The following is a 13,936-nucleotide window of genomic DNA, read 5'->3' on the forward strand; positions in this document are numbered from 1 at the left end:
TTGCAGGTGTCATTGCTGAGTATGTGGAATTTCATCCTGAAGTGGAGTCCGATCCCATACTGAGATGGGAAGCTCTGAAAGTATGCTTGAGGGGGCAAATAACTGAATATTCTGGCAGTTTGCATAAAATGCATACGGCATTGCAGGAACTTTTGGAGGATAAAATTAAGGAATTGGAAGCCAAACATAAGCAAAATTGTTTGCCAAAAACCCTGAGAGAGCTGGAAAAGGTTTGAGCTGAGCTTGACTCTTGAGATTGGGAAAATTGAGAGGGCCAATAAATTTACATGGTTAAAATATTATGAGTATGGGAATAAGGCTGGAGCCTTTTTGGCGAGGGCAGTTAAGAAGCGGATGGGATGCGCTATTATAGCTTCTATCAGAGATGGCAGAGGCAGGATGAACACTTGAGGAAATTGAGCAGGTATTTGATCAGCATTTTGCTGCGTTATACTCTGCATCTGACCAAATATATTTAACAGCAGTTGGGTCCTTTCTTGATTCTCTCAAACTGCCTAAAATTCAAACTTCAAATTTCTTTAATAAATTCAGATATAAAGATAGTAGCAAAAAGCTTGCAAATACACATGGAAAAGTGCATGCCGATACTGGTACAAAAGGATCAAACTGGATTTAAGGGAAGGTTGTTCACAACAAATACACTAAGCCTTTTTCACATTCTGCAGACAGCAGGCACAATGGGCCTATCCCGGATGGAGATATCCTTGGATGCTGATAGAGCCTTCAATAAGGTACTTTAGCCATACTTATTTGCTACTTTAAAATACTTTGGGCTACCTGAGTGATTCATTGCTTAGATTCCAGTGCTCTACATTAAATCAAGAGCCAAGCTGCTCAGATGATCTTTTGTTGTCTGTCCCTCAAATGGGTCTTCCTTCTAATACTTATGTCCAGTAAGGGAGCCACAATTGCCCAAATGGAGGACATATTAAAAAGGTATCTTAAAAAAAAGAAAACCAAGAGGTAATGCTGTGTACTGCTGTATGGAAGAGACAGGTTCAGCTCCTGGACTGGGGATGCTGTGGAGGCAGCATTCATAGCCTCTGAAGCAGGAAGTGGGAGAGGGGCAGCTCATTCATCGTTCAAAGATAACACCTACTGGCCAGACACAAGGTCCATGCATGCAAAGCTGTCACTGAATGGCTAAATAGTGTGTGTGCTTTAGGGGTGGGGTAGAACACCAGATACTTGCAAATTAAGGCCCATGATACCAGATCCCAGGTCTCAAAAGTACAAAAAGCAGCTGGGTTAAAAAAAAAAAAAAAAAACCACAAAAAAACCCCCTTTAAATCCGTGTAGCCCAATTATTATTTGCTGAACAGGAAACTTGATATAAAGTTTCTGTTATATGGCAATACCCCAGAAGAAAAAGGGATTTCAGGAAATGTCTTTTATAAAGAAGTGTGTGATAACTGAGCAGGTTGGCACAGAAAAGATGCTTGCTATACAATGTCCACAAAATCTCTACCTGTACTTCGCAGGGAGTGGCAATCCTCGCTTGGACTCAGTTTGAACATTCATGATTTTAATATCCAACTTCACCCAATACCAATTTCAGCTTTACGGCACCAATGAGCTACAATTGACAGGAGACAAAAATACTTGGAATCATCTTTCTGCACAGAGTCCATGTATTAAACTTACTATGCTGCAACTCCCTAGAACAGTGGTTCTCAACCGGTGTGTCGCCAACACCACAGGTGTGTCGCCACACTTCCCGTTCCCCCACTGACCCAGCTGCTCCCCTCCTGAGCAAAATAAGTCCTCCGCCCGGGCTTAAAATGCTGATAGCCCAGACGGAAAGCAGCAGGACAGCTGGAGTCAGCAGCACCAGCATGCTCTCTTCTTCCCACCCCACCCCGCGGCCCAGAAGAGGAAATGGTGAGCAGCAGGTGCGTGAGCTGGAAGAAGAGACCATGCTAGTGCAGGCAGTGTCGGCCCAAAGAAAAGAAGAGAGGCGCAGCCTGAGGAATCAGCTGCGCGGCTTGGAGAAAAACAAAGAACGTCGTCAACCCCCGCAGCCGATGGGACTCCTCCACGAGGGCTGAAAATGAAGTAGGTTGCTGCTGCCTTTAGGGTTAGAAGTGGAGGAAGCTGCTGCTGCCACTAGTTCGGGGGAGGGGGCAGAGTGAGTGAATGAGCAAGTGTGTGTGTATGTATGTATGAGAATGAGTGAGAGCCTGTACATGTGAAAGACTAGAGTATGTGTGTGACAGAGCTGGTTTAGGTGAGGGAGCATGCGAGTATGTGACTGAGAGCCCGTGTGTAAATGAGAGAAAGAGAGAGAGAGCGCATGTATGTGAGAAAAAGTCAGCAAGTATGTGTGATTGAAAGCCTGAAAAGATACAGCATGTGTGTAAATGTGTAATTAAGAGCCTACATAAGTGAGAGAGAAAAAGCACGTGTATGTATGAGCGATTGAGCGAAAGAGCTAGAAAGCTGCAAGCAAACCATCCTTCCTCCTGCTAATTCAAAACAATCTCAGGGCACCTGGATATCAAACGTTCCCAAGTATGCAGAGCAAAAAATTGTTTGTATCATTTTTCATTACTGGGTCTTTGTGTCTGCTATTTTGAAATATTTTATTGGTATCTAGAAATTTTTGATGAGTTTTTAATTATTGGATATTCCATTCATCCGCTGTTTTGAAATAATCTGTTTTTTTTGTTAGTACTATTAAGTTCACTTAGAGAATAGCCACTGCCATTAGCAATGGTTACATGGAATAGACTTAGTTTTTGGGTACTTGCCAGGTTCTTATGGCCTGGATTGGCCACTGTTGGAAACAGGATGCTGGGCTTGATGGACCCTTGGTCTGACCCAGTATGGCATTTTCTTATGTTCTGCTGGGAGTTGGAAGCGGATTGAGTAATCCTGGGACAGTGGGTTCCAGTATGATAGTAAGGAGCACCTGAGAGGTCGCATGTGAGCTCTTGACCACGGAACGACCTCCAGGGTTGATGCCATGAGCCCAAGGACTTGAAGATAGTCCCATACCTTGAGACGTGTACTGGTCATCAATCATCTTAATTGTTTCATCAGCTTCCTCCTCCTCAGGGGAGGGAGGAAGACCTTGTTCTTTTGGTGTTGAAACAGGCCCCCAGGTACTCTAGAGACTGAGAGGGCTGTAGACTGCTCTTGGTCGTGTTCACGACCCAACCGAGTTCCTGCAGTAGGTTCATGACTCTGCTGGTCACCTGTCGACTTTCTTCCGAAGACTTCGCCCTGATCAGCCAAGTCCAAGTAAGGGTGTATCAAGATCCCTTCCTTCCTCAGTGTTGCCGCAATGATCACCATAATTTTGAAGAATGTTCTGAGGGCGGTTGCTAGTCCGAAGGGTAGTGCTCGGAACTGGTAATGGTGTCCCAGTACCGCAAAGCATAGAAAACACTGGTGATCTTGATGGACTGGACTGGAATGTGAAGGTAGGCGGGGGATAGGTACTCTTCTGGTTGTACTGCTATTATTACAGAGCGTAGAATCTTCATGCGGAAGTGTAGTATCCGTAGATGACGGTTGACGTTCATGGGATCCAAGATGGGTCAGAATGATAATTCTTTCTTGGGGATGATAAAATAGATGGAATAAAGCCCTGTATTTTGTTGGGGCGTAGGAACCAGTGGTGTTATTGCCTTCAGACTGAGTAGTCTTGTCAGATTGGCTTCCACTGCCAGTCTCTTGGTGAGGGAGTGGCAGGGTGATATCAAATTTGTCCCGAGGGATGCTGCAGAACTCCAGAGAACCTACTCGGATGATGTTTAGAACCCATTTGTCAGACGTGATCTCGACCCATTGTTGGTAGAAGAGGGAGAGTCGACCCCCTATTTCCTCTTCCTGTGGATGGGGGGGGGGGGGTGTGTCGGCCCATTCTTATTAGGGAGCACGGCTAAAGCATGCCCCCGGGCCGGTTCCTCTCTTGGTCTGTTGGTTCCCAAAGGGCTGGGACCTTCCTGAGGGACAAGGTGCCTGGAACTGCGAGTTCCTGTAGGGTCGAAAAGCGTTGAGAGCCTCTGCCCCTGGTTCTTCTGGGAGAGAGGCGCTGTCCTCCAGTAGCTGAGGCACTGGAGATTCGCCCCACTTGCTGGCTAACTTCTCCAATTTGCTTCCGAATAAGAGAGATCCTTTAAAGGGCATTCTTGTGAGATGTGCTTTAGAGGTGGCGTCAGCAGACCAATTCTGCAACCATAACTGTCTTCTGGCTGCCACTACCGAGCCTACTCCTCTGACTAAGGTATACCCCAGATCTGAGCCTGCATCCATCAGGAAAGCTGCTGCTGGTTCAATCGTTTAACCGGTATACGTTCCGGAGTTATTTCCCTCTCTCAAGAGGAGCAAGCAGGAACGTGCCACCAGTACGTAGCAGGAAGCAATCTGTAGTGTCAAAGGCCTGCTTAAGGAAGGATTCTAATAGTCTATGCTGAGTATCCTGCAATGCAGCCCCTCCCTCAACAGGGATGGTTGCTCGTTTTGAGACGGCACAGACCATGGCGTCCACTTTCGGGAAACACAGGCGTTCCTTTGTTCGCTGGTTCCAGAGGGTACAAGGCTTCCAAAGCCAGACCTCCTTTAAAGCTGGCCTCCAGGGCATCCCACTCCAAGTCAATCAGCTCCTTGATGGCTTCCATCATTGGGAAGTAGCATGAGGCCTTACGAAGGGACACCAAGATGGGGTTCTTCTTTTGTTCCGCCATAGGATCTGGGCCTGGGATCCCCAGTCTTCAGAGTCTGGGGAAACAAGTGCTTGTAATTCGTCCCTGTGGAAGAAGCAAAGCATGGTTCTGTACGGTTCAAGGCCTGGAGAGATTTCGCCTTCCAGAGAGCCACCTTCATCATCTGAGGTATCCCGATCCCTGTCAAGGAAATTCTTGGTTAGGCGAGGCATGTCTCGAGGGATCCAAGCAGGGCCAGGAGGATCTTGTGCTTCCGGCAGGGGTTGAACCTGGGTCGCAGCCAGAGCTGATTGTGCCTGAACGAAGGCTTGCAGCCCCTGGAAAAATTCTAACCAGGAAAAGGTCCCTGGGTCCATATTAGTCCCAGGGGGAATCTGAGTAGAGGCCCCTGAGGTGCCCTCTTGTGGAGATGCCATTACAGAGTTGCATAGATCCGGGGTGCTATCGTATGTAGTAGTTCTGGACCCATCCTCAGACAATGAGGGACCAGGCTTTGGTCCCCTCTGGGCTTCTTCGTAATGACTACACAGGCAGGACTCCAGTTCAGGCAGTGCAGCTCCGATGTGGCAGACTGTGCAAAGAGTGCCTTCTGGGCTTCTTGGATGCCGGTGCCATTGCCTCTAAGTCTAGGCGCACACGTATTGTGCTTCAATATGCACGCAGTTATACGTGAGCACAATGCACACGTGTAGTTGTGCGCACGGCTTGTTGAAGGCGCACAAGTTGGGCGCAATGACCGTCTGGCCTGCCCCGCCAGTCAAAAAGGGAAGATGGCGCCGACGCCCCCGCACATAAGATGGCACCCCCCCCGAGAGTCTCCATGTGTCCAGATCCCCTGCACCAGACCAGGGCCTAGCCCAACCAAGGCTGCTCAACCCGATCGGTGCTCCCTTTTTACCTCGGGTGGAATTCGAAATCAATACGGCAGTCCGAGCCCCAAAGACCGGAGACTTTAAAGTTTTCTGCTTACCTGGTCCCGGCCCTTACAGATCTCGCGTCGGAACGGTCTCCAGCTGCGGGGGGTGAGGGCTTTACCTTCACCGCCGTGCTCGGATGTGCACCCGCTGCCTTTCAGCAGCTCTAGAGGCTAAGTACACGCCGGGGTTACCGGCTACTGGACCAAGGCATGTCTGAGAGATCAAAAATCACCTCAGGAATTCTCAACTGGGGAAGGGACCCTTAGGTATCACCGCAGGAGAGCGGGGCTCCATCTTTTAAGGTAAGTTTTGGCTTCTTGCTGTAAATTTCCTAACACTGTGCTAGTGTGTGGGATAGTGTCCGCATCTGATAGGAGATAGAGAGATACTGAGGAGCTGAGGTCACTGCAGGGGTATATCTAGGGTGACATCAGCTTTGAAATCTGACTCAGTCTCCCATCTGCTAGCAGAAGAGCACATAACCCACTGTTCCTGAGTCCATCTGGCTACACGCTAGGAAAACTGAAGATATGGAAACTAGCAAACAAACTCCTAGAAATAAATGTTGAAGCTATACTACCTATTTCATCCTTATCGAAAGATACGGTCAGTGGATATGAAAGTTTGATATGAAAAGGAACTAAGAACTTTGTACCAAACATAGCAGGGAGAAGAATTTAAAATATTTCGAGATCTCCGAGCAGATTTTGGGATCCCCAACTAAATTCATGTCTATTTGCAGTTAAAAGAAGATGTGTTGAAATTTCCAAGAGCAGAAGCGGGGGTTAAGTCCTCGCACAGGATTGAAAACACTTCTCACACAATGTAAATTCCATATGAAGATGATATCCCAAGTTTATTTACACACACATATATAAAACCTGTTATATGGTATTTGTGACCCTGATACAGCATTAGAATCTAGCGCTCTCAAATTTAGATGAGGATTATTGATGAGATATTTGACAGAATACTCAAATTATCAAGGTGTGATAAGGTGAGGGAACTGATGTTTAAACTTTTCATCTTACCTATTGATATCTGATGTTCTTCTCCCAATTTAGTAATTAAGAGTTCATTGTGCTGGAGGGGGGTGGTATTGCAGCATCCTATTTTCACATGTGGTGGGATTGCTGGTTGGTCCAGACCTTTTGAGGAGAAGTTAAGAAAATAACAGAAGAAATAATTAATTAGTGTGACAGTTCCTTTTACAGCTCCTGTTTGTTAGGGAGATGGGGAGATTTGGCATTTACTGTTACATGAAACTGTTGATACAAATCTTACATGTCTCATGCATTATCATTGCCTATTACTGGAAAACCAAACCATTGCTTGTTCACTGGAAATCTATTTTAGCAGATGTTACATAACATAACCACCAAGATAAGAACATAAGAAATTGCCATGCTGGGTCAGACGAAGGGTCCATCAAGCCCAGCATCCTGTTTCCAACAGAGGCCATATATGTGGCAGTTATATCGATGGAGTCATTGTGGTGTAATGTCTGGATCATAGTTTGGGATACTCTTACCCATATTAGACTGGGGGTATTTTGTACACTGATTGGAGAATGTGCATTGTAATATCTCTCACCTTACCAAAGTGTTTTGTTTTTTCTCACTCTTATGTATTCTGGTTGTGACTTTAAATAAACAGTTCTAAAAAGAAATAAATACTTGGACTACAGTCCCAGCCTAGCCAGAGACCTGCATCCTGGTGCCCAGCACAGGCAGAGTGCAATTCTAGTCCGCCGAGTGAGCTATTTCATGAGGCTGCAACTCCAATTTAAAGAATTAGAAGCACATAAGAATATCCGGATTGCACCAGTTTTGACCTATCCAAAGTTTTATTGCCATGTCAGATTTTAAAGTCTCTTAAGTCTCTAAAGTAGTTGGGCAAAGAGCAAGTAAACATCAGCTGGATACAACGCTATACCAGCAAAGCAGCCAGTATTTCAGATATTCATATGTAAAAATGGAAGCTAAAACAAACCCGAGAAAATTAAAACATCTTATGCCACATCAGAGCAAAAATGTTGGGATTACTACCTGATAATCCCCTTTTCCTTAGTGTAGACAGATGGACTCAGCACAAATGGGATACTATCCCATTTGTGCTGAGTCCATCTGGCTACACGCCAGGAAACTATAATTTGTCTTTTGTTACAGCAGTTTTCTCCTACTTCTCTGGGCTTCATTTGCAAGTGTTTGGAACTATTTTTCACTATTTTTAAATCTTGCCCCGTTCCACAGAATCATCACACGGTCCTTGGCCAGAGGTCATAGATCATGCGATTCCTTCCTGAATCTGATTAAGTATGGACCCAAAGTCTCAGCAGTGTCGTCAGCCAGGGAACAGAACCCAGATCTTCCCCTGACAGCAAGCCAGCCTAAAACAAATACCTTAAAATTCAATCAAGAAGATATTGCTACAGCATCACATCATGTTTGTGGCAAGAGTTGTTAGTATGACTACAAAACAGTTTACAAAGCATTCCGAACTACAAAAGGTACTACTAGAATGTGGTAAAATGTGCTTCAAAAGCAGCATGGGAAACCCTTCTTCCTCAAGCAGAAGGGAGATGGGGATAATGTTCTCAAACAGTAATTTACAAATTGCTTAGCTTCCTTCAACCAGAGCTGACCCTCAGAAGTACAGAAGAGCTGAAAAATCCCAGTCTGTGGATCCCAAGCCCTGTCCATGAGCTAGGGATTCACCTACAGGTGGGACTTACTGGATTGCGATTATAGCTCAGAGTCATTCATTCCATGATTTTAAGGTTTCTTAGTGTGATCTGTGATTGTAACCTATTAAACCCTGCTTACATGCAAGTACAGGAATCATAGGCCCAGTACTACTGATCTTTAATGCTACAGCACAGAAATTGCTGGTGATGGGTATAGATGGCTCCTATGGAATGTCAAAGAAAAAAAAACCTTGGAGTATCCTTTCCATCTCTTTGCTGGAAATAAGACCACCTTTAGTTGGAGATATTTTCCTCGGGCCACACACAGCTATGCAATAACTGAGCCCAACTATCACTAAATCGGACAAATGTGCTTGAATGATACTAGCTTCTTTATGATCAAACAGGTCCAATATGTAAGCATCCATCTGAAAAACAAAATAAATAAACTTTAGACTAATTTGTGTCTAAAATGGAGAATAGTGTAAAAGCTTTGCTCACAAAGTGGCAGAAAGTCAATCCTCAACCTATGTTCTCCACTCAAAGGTATTGATTCTTCAGGGATATGATGCTTCTAATGAGTAGCTATTGCTAGTTTTTGTCTCTCTGGCTTTGACAGGAATGAAAGATGAGCTACGGTCAAAGGTTAGATGTACCACAGCTTGGAAGTATGGTCTCCGTATAAGCACAATGGCACATTTCCTGTAGGTTCAATTCAAGGTCACAAATCTCACCAAGATGGTGGCACCTCAGGGACCACTCAACTGAGACAGGAAAAAGTCTGCAAGGGCAGAGATTGCAGACAATTGCCAGCTTTGGTCCCCAGCTACAGAGAACAGTGAGCACAGGTAGGACCACTGGACAAATCTTGGACCATAATCTCCCCAAAGCAAAGGGGCAATTTATCATATGAATTAGGACACCCAGCTGCCGAACATGATTTATGAAGACACATCAAGCAGGAGTTAGATTCTTCAGTTGCTCAATTCATCATCTGGAATCCTCAGAGCACAGTAAATAAGTCCAAAAAATCAATTCTTAAACATGTTTTGGTTTTCAGAGATCTATTCAAAAACTCATGCAAAATAATTTACTTTTATAGTTCTACAAAACCAGTTTGTTTGTGCATGCCTTAGCAATTACTGCTCCAAGGTGTATTTAAATGGTTCATTACAAATAAATATAAACAAGAAAAACAGAAGTGTTTGATAATGGTTTTATTTTAACTAAGAAATGAATTATGAGCCTCCACTTTCTTTCCAATTAAATCTTTACACATTTTCCTCTGTGAGGATTGCAAAATTATTCTCTCTGAATTTTTGTACCATTGAATCATGAAAGAATGTGGCATCTTTTTACACAACCAGCATTTCCTTCTTACATCGATTAATAAATCATAACAAAACCACTAAAACAGTGGAAATAACTGCTTTCAGTTTTTAGATTGCAAGTTCAAGGTACACATCAGGCTTGATATCACTAGAGATCTTCACAATTATGATGATACAATAATTCTGATACACACAATGTATCACAGAAGTAGTGCATTACTACAAAACCCAGAACATTTCAATGCTGCTTCATTTAGCTGTGCTGCAGCTTATAGAAACAGGGGATAACATTTGGGAAGAGAAATGAGCAAAAAGGTGAAATTAAAGTAGATCTCATGATTTTGCATTTTCAAATGTGCTTTTAAATCCCATGTGTTCATGTTTACATTATCTCCCTACTGCAGGTGGCATGCCCAGATACCTTTACCCTTGCTAGCTTCCAAGGCTGGCAGAAAATCCCAGCATTACTGCCATAGTAGCAGCCACCTTCCTTCCTGGGCTCCAATGTGTCACCTCCACAGTACACCTGAGCCCTACCAGCCCCTGTTGTGGGCTTGAAAACAAATTTCCTGTGCCACTGCAACACTATGGCCTGAGGTGGCACCAACTGTTTTGACCTTAAACTATAATTCACAACAGTTTCTGGATTAGGTTAAGAGCAAAGAGGCCAATTTTCAGAAAAAGTGGAGCGTCTCATCTAGGATATCAAATTTGGCTGCTTAGGATTTAAGGGAATTTTCAGTCAAAAATCAGCTGAAAATTTGGCCACCTAGATTTACACACAGCATTGGCTGAAAATGGCCACCTAAAAGTGAAATTCAGCACCACCTCCCCCATCTGGAGCCTAAATTCCTTCTATCCCACTGCAATCACCCCCCCAAAAACCTTACCTAGGAGATCAGACACCGCTTGACCCCCAGAATCTTTACGAGGGCCTTCCTTCTTCACAGCAGAAGGGATGTGATCTCCCTCCTACCTGTGCCACTGAGCACCTCCACCTGTTGCTAGCAAATATCATTCAGCAGAGCTCAGCAGTGCTGGCAAGGGGAGATCACATTCCTCCTGCCATGAAGATGACCTTCTTTAGGATTCTGTAAGGGTGACAGGGATGGAAGGTACACTGCGATTCTTTATTATCAGGTCGATACTGTAAGGCCGCGTTAGAAAGAGTGCGGCAGTGCCGGGTGCGCCCACACCCTCGTTCCCCGCACGCACAGTTCTCTTTACATACCGCTCGATACTCTATGTAAATTGCTTGCAAATGCAAGCCACGTCTGCGAAGCGTTAGGGAAGCGTTAGGCCCGCGCAACCAATTTTACTGTATAGGTGCTTAATACAGTGCCTATACAGTATCCTGGGTGCGCTGGTACCTGTCATTTCAACTGACATTTGAAATGACAGGTACCAGGAAGTGGATGGTTCCCCCCCTCCCGAAGCAAGGCGCAGGGCGAAAATTAAAACAAAAGGGAATAAAGTGTAAAAAAAAAAGTAAACTTACTGGCGGGAACCGGCGGGCGCGCGTTCGATCCAGGCGGCGGCGGGAGCAGGCGGGCGGGTGGGCTCCCGTTCGATCCAGGCAGCGGCGGGAGCCGGCGGGCGCGCGTTCGATCCAGGCAGCGGCGGTATAAATACCTGTCACTTTCCGAATCCCCCATCTCCACACGGGCAGGCGTGCGGACATCGAGGCAGTGGCAGGAGCCGGCGGGCTGGTGCCCGTTCATCCAGGCGGCGGGAGCCGGCGGGCGCCCGTTCATCCAGGCGGCGGGAGCTGGCGGTGAAAGCGGCCTCCGGCAGCCCCCGCCGGCAATGAATGAATGCACGCCAGTGTACGCCTGTGCGATTTCAGCGCTCAAGGCGTGACATCACGACGCTTGAATTCATGGCACGTAACTGCCTTGAGAGCCCTCACTATGTCATGCGGGTCGAAGGTAGCGCTGGCGCCATTTTGAATATTGGCAATACGGCCCGCGTGCAGGAGGTTCCTCCCGGACCCCCGCTGGACTTTTGGCAAGTCTTGTGGGGGTCAGGAGGCCCCCCCAAGCTGGCCAAAAGTCCCTTGGGGTCCAGCGGGGGTCCGGGAGCGATCTCCTGCACGCGACATCAGGAGCCAGGAACCAAAATGGCGCCGGCGCTACCTTTGCCCTGTCATATGATAAGGGCAAAGGGCCACCGGCGCCATTTCTCTTAATGCAGCCGTGGCCAGAGAGCGGGAGATCGTGCTGGGCCCCCCCCCACACTGGACCCCAGGTAATTTAAAACGTTTTGGGGGGGTTCGGGAGGGTGGGGGGATTTGTTTTAAAGGTTCGGGTGGGTTTTAGGGTTTTTTTGGTGTGCCGGTTTTCCCGCCCTCCCCCGATTTACGATTTTTTGACGATAAAATCGGGGGAATTGTTATTGTATCGCGGCTCTAACGATTTTTGACGATTTAAAATATATCTGACGATTGTTTTAAATCGTCAAAAAAAGATTCACATCCCTATTAGCTAATAGCCTCATCTACATGGAATTTACATGTGATCAGCGCTATTAGCTACACAGCGATTTGGATGCAAGTTTTGGGCTAGTAGTTAGAGCAGCAGGCTACAACCTAGGGAAAACCAGGGTTCAAATCCCACTGTCACTCCTTGTGACCTTGGGCAAGTTACTTTACCCTCCGTTGCTTCAGGTACAAAATTAGATTGTAAGCCCTGCTGGGATAGGGAAATACGTATAATTTCTCACAGTAACAAGTCCGCTTTGATGTACAATTTGAAGTGCCAAAAAGCAGAAAATAAACATCTAAATAAGTCAATACCGCATTGGGGGTTATGGCGCGCGTCCAGCCACGTGCCAAGCCATGCACTAGCCGCCGCACAGGGTATTGCATCCGTCCCCATATCGCATCCTTCTGAACAAGCGCTGCCAGGCCGTTTCAGTCTTTTGCTGCCTTCATTTCGGTAACCAGTGACCCCCACCGAGTTTTCATATTGCTGGTTTACAGCTCAAGGACTTAAATCTGGCAAATATCTACTTGGGAACAGAGACCATTTGCCACCCCAAACGTAAAACACACTATTTCAATACCGGATCCTTTTTTCTTTTACAAATAATTCAGTTTGATACAAATAAAAGTTTGATACATTAAGTTAATATCCACCAACCCTAAAACGAAAAATAAAATCATACCTTAAATGAGGCCCAAGTCCTTTCAGCACGTAAGGCCGTCAGGAACAAATAAAATGAGAGGGGAGAAGACATAAGTTTGAGAACGGGAATTTATATCCTTGTCTAGCCGAAGCATAGAAAACCAGAGAGAAGACGAACTGGGTAAGCCGGATAGGAGCGGCTCCCTCTTGTGCCGCCATCTTCTAACAACCTCGCTAATTTACCGCGAGATTGGGCTTCTTTTCCTAGTCATTCGCGGGGTTTTTTTTTCCGATTCGCTGGTTGCTTTTAATTGGGCTATTTTTTCTGCCAGTCGAGGTTTTTTGGGCTTGTGGGGCGGGACTTGTGCTCTGATGTTACAGTGATTGGCTGCTGCTGCGATGAAGCCTGTCCATAGCAGGCACACCCTATCCCTATATTGCAGCAGTAAGCCAATCAGAGCAGGATTCAAATAGTGAGCTGCAAGCTTTATTGATACATACCTCACGAGCACATTTTTGTCGGCAGACCTGGAATGGGAAGGCTAGCAGTACGGCATTGGAGGGCAACAGCAAAGGAATCTTCAGACTGTGCAGCTACAGTCATGTATCAGGAGAGAAGGAATTAGTATGTTGGGAGGGGGGAATGAGAGTGTGGGGGGCCAGAGATGTGCTTGGAGGGGGTGGAGAGAGGGGCATGAGAGTGTGGGGGGCCAGAGATGTGCTTGGAGGGGGGGGGAGAGAGGGGCATGAGAGTGTGGGGGGCCAGAGATGTGCTTGGAGAGGGGCATGAGAGTGTGGGGGGCCAGAGATGTGCTTGGAGGGGGTGGAGAGAGGGGCATGAGAGTGTGGGGGGCCAGAGATGTGCTTGGAGGGGGTGGAGAGGGGGGCATGAGAGTGTGGGGGGCCAGAGATGTGCTTGGAGGGGGTGGAGAGGGGGGCATGAGAGTGTGGGGGGGGCCAGAGATGTGCTTGGAGGGGGGGCGGGAGTGTGTGTGCGTGTGGGGGGGCCAGAGATGTGCTTGGAGGGGGGCGGGAGTGTGTGTGTGTGTGTGCGGGCCAGAGATGTGCTTGGAGGGGGGCGGGAGTGTGTGTGTGCGTGTGGGGGGGGCAGAGATGTGCTTGGAGGGGGGCGGGAGTGTGTGTGTGTGTGTGCGCGCGCGTGTGGGGGGGGCCAGAGATGTGCTTG

General features: G+C 46.7%; 1 long non-coding RNA gene across 1 annotated transcript in view; it reads right to left on the reverse strand.

Moving 5' to 3' along the window:
• LOC115085418 overlaps positions 1-13,031 on the reverse strand; it is a 51,828-nt gene extending 38,797 nt beyond the window's left edge. The window contains exons 1-3 of the long non-coding RNA XR_003854839.1: positions 12,791-13,031; positions 6,640-6,756; positions 1,490-1,597 (exon numbers count right to left, since the gene is read on the reverse strand). This is a non-coding gene — a long non-coding RNA (uncharacterized LOC115085418). The remainder of the gene's footprint in view (positions 1-1,489; positions 1,598-6,639; positions 6,757-12,790) is intronic.
• Positions 13,032-13,936: the final 905 nt, after the last annotated feature.

This window comes from Rhinatrema bivittatum, chromosome 2 (genome assembly GCF_901001135.1).
Source record: "Rhinatrema bivittatum chromosome 2, aRhiBiv1.1, whole genome shotgun sequence".
Classification (NCBI taxonomy): Eukaryota; Metazoa; Chordata; class Amphibia; order Gymnophiona; family Rhinatrematidae; genus Rhinatrema; species Rhinatrema bivittatum.